Source organism: Fringilla coelebs, assembly GCF_963513975.1.
Source record: "Fringilla coelebs genome assembly, contig: SCAFFOLD_45, whole genome shotgun sequence".
Taxonomy (NCBI): Eukaryota; Metazoa; Chordata; class Aves; order Passeriformes; family Fringillidae; genus Fringilla; species Fringilla coelebs.
In genome coordinates this window covers 486,151-489,391 of record NW_028167308.1, presented here as the reverse complement: position 1 = coordinate 489,391, position 3,241 = coordinate 486,151, and positions in this window count along the sequence as shown.

The following is a 3,241-nucleotide window of genomic DNA, read 5'->3' as shown; positions in this document are numbered from 1 at the left end:
CAGCTCCGGATCTCCCCTCTCATGCGTCTCTTGTCGCCTACATGGCAGGGAAAAGCCTCTCCACTCTGTCTAGGAAGGAGAAAGTGTGCCAGCACAGCAAACGCCTCCCGCACTTTCCCTGCAATTCAGCAAGTGCTTTGCAGCTTGAAATTGGAAGGAAAGCCTCAGATTTAGCAGCCAGAGCTTCAGGAGGAGCAGCAGCGAGCACAGCATGGTTTTTGCAGCAGCTCCTTGCATACGCCTGTTTTTGGGAGTTGAAAGGCTTGCAGAGTGTTCAAGCACCTTTTTCTCTCCGCTGGAAAGCTGCAGGCTCGGTGCCAGTGTTCTGCAGCTTCTTTCTTCACGTTTCAGCTCTCCGTGTGCTGGAGAAGCCGGAGAGGCTTCCTTGCCGCCGAAGCGGCACCTTCGCCGGCAGAGAGCATCCTGCCGGCCGCGGTGCGCTCCGGAGCGGGGCTTGTGCCGGAAGACGCCGGCAACAGGCGCTTACCTCCGGACAGCTCCGGATCTCCCCTCTCATGCGTCTCTTGTCGCCTACATGGCAGGGAAAAGCCTCTCCACTCTGTCTAGGAAGGAGAAAGTGTGCCAGCACAGCAAACGCCTCCCGCACTTTCCCTGCAATTCAGCAAGTGCTTTGCAGCTTGAAATTGGAAGGAAAGCCTCAGATTTAGCAGCCAGAGCTTCAGGAGGAGCAGCAGCGAGCACAGCATGGTTTTTGCAGCAGCTCCTTGCATACGCCTGTTTTTGGGAGTTGAAAGGCTTGCAGAGTGTTCAAGCACCTTTTTCTCTCCGCTGGAAAGCTGCAGGCTCAGTGCCAGTGTTCTGCAGCTTCTTTCTTCACGTTTCAGCTCTCCGTGTGCTGGAGAAGCCGGAGAGGCTTCCTTGCCGCCGAAGCGGCACCTTCGCCGGCAGAGAGCATCCTGCCGGCCGCGGTGCGCTCCGGAGCGGGGCTTGTGCCGGAAGACGCCGGCAACAGGCGCTTACCTCCGGACAGCTCCGGATCTCCCCTCTCATGCGTCTCTTGTCGCCTACATGGCAGGGAAAAGCCTCTCCACTCTGTCTAGGAAGGAGAAAGTGTGCCAGCACAGCAAACGCCTCCCGCACTTTCCCTGCAATTCAGCAAGTGCTTTGCAGCTTGAAATTGGAAGGAAAGCCTCAGATTTAGCAGCCAGAGCTTCAGGAGGAGCAGCAGCGAGCACAGCATGGTTTTTGCAGCAGCTCCTTGCATACGCCTGTTTTTGGGAGTTGAAAGGCTTGCAGAGAGTTCAAGCACCTTTTTCTCTCCGCTGGAAAGCTGCAGGCTCGGTGCCAGTGTTCTGCAGCTTCTTTCTTCACGTTTCAGCTCTCCGTGTGCTGGAGAAGCCGGAGAGGCTTCCTTGCCGCCGAAGCGGCACCTTCGCCGGCAGAGAGCATCCTGCCGGCCGCGGTGCGCTCCGGAGCGGGGCTTGTGCCGGAAGACGCCGGCAACAGGCGCTTACCTCCGGACAGCTCCGGATCTCCCCTCTCATGCGTCTCTTGTCGCCTACATGGCAGGGAAAAGCCTCTCCACTCTGTCTAGGAAGGAGAAAGTGTGCCAGCACAGCAAACGCCTCCCGCACTTTCCCTGCAATTCAGCAAGTGCTTTGCAGCTTGAAATTGGAAGGAAAGCCTCAGATTTAGCAGCCAGAGCTTCAGGAGGAGCAGCAGCGAGCACAGCATGGTTTTTGCAGCAGCTCCTTGCATACGCCTGTTTCTGGGAGTTGAAAGGCTTGCAGAGTGTTCAAGCACCTTTTTCTCTCCGCTGGAAAGCTGCAGGCTCAGTGCCAGTGTTCTGCAGCTTCTTTCTTCACGTTTCAGCTCTCCGTGTGCTGGAGAAGCCGGAGAGGCTTCCTTGCCGCCGAAGCGGCACCTTCGCCGGCAGAGAGCATCCTGCCGGCCGCGGTGCGCTCCGGAGCGGGGCTTGTGCCGGAAGACGCCGGCAACAGGCGCTTACCTCCGGACAGCTCCGGATCTCCCCTCTCATGCGTCTCTTGTCGCCTACATGGCAGGGAAAAGCCTCTCCACTCTGTCTAGGAAGGAGAAAGTGTGCCAGCACAGCAAACGCCTCCCGCACTTTCCCTGCAATTCAGCAAGTGCTTTGCAGCTTGAAATTGGAAGGAAAGCCTCAGATTTAGCAGCCAGAGCTTCAGGAGGAGCAGCAGCGAGCACAGCATGGTTTTTGCAGCAGCTCCTTGCATACGCCTGTTTCTGGGAGTTGAAAGGCTTGCAGAGTGTTCAAGCACCTTTTTCTCTCCGCTGGAAAGCTGCAGGCTCGGTGCCAGTGTTCTGCAGCTTCTTTCTTCACGTTTCAGCTCTCCGTGTGCTGGAGAAGCCGGAGAGGCTTCCTTGCCGCCGAAGCGGCACCTTCGCCGGCAGAGAGCATCCTGCCGGCCGCGGTGCGCTCCGGAGCGGGGCTTGTGCCGGAAGACGCCGGCAACAGGCGCTTACCTCCGGACAGCTCCGGATCTCCCCTCTCATGCGTCTCTTGTCGCCTACATGGCAGGGAAAAGCCTCTCCACTCTGTCTAGGAAGGAGAAAGTGTGCCAGCACAGCAAACGCCTCCCGCACTTTCCCTGCAATTCAGCAAGTGCTTTGCAGCTTGAAATTGGAAGGAAAGCCTCAGATTTAGCAGCCAGAGCTTCAGGAGGAGCAGCAGCGAGCACAGCATGGTTTTTGCAGCAGCTCCTTGCATACGCCTGTTTTTGGGAGTGGAAAGGCTTGCAGAGTGTTCAAGCACCTTTTTCTCTCCGCTGGAAAGCTGCAGGCTCAGTGCCAGTGTTCTGCAGCTTCTTTCTTCACGTTTCAGCTCTCCGTGTGCTGGAGAAGCCGGAGAGGCTTCCTTGCCGCCGAAGCGGCACCTTCGCCGGCAGAGAGCATCCTGCCGGCCGCGGTGCGCTCCGGAGCGGGGCTTGTGCCGGAAGACGCCGGCAACAGGCGCTTACCTCCGGACAGCTCCGGATCTCCCCTCTCATGCGTCTCTTGTCGCCTACATGGCAGGGAAAAGCCTCTCCACTCTGTCTAGGAAGGAGAAAGTGTGCCAGCACAGCAAACGCCTCCCGCACTTTCCCTGCAATTCAGCAAGTGCTTTGCAGCTTGAAATTGGAAGGAAAGCCTCAGATTTAGCAGCCAGAGCTTCAGGAGGAGCAGCAGCGAGCACAGCATGGTTTTTGCAGCAGCTCCTTGCATACGCCTGTTTTTGGGAGTGGAAAGGCTTGCAGAGTGTTCA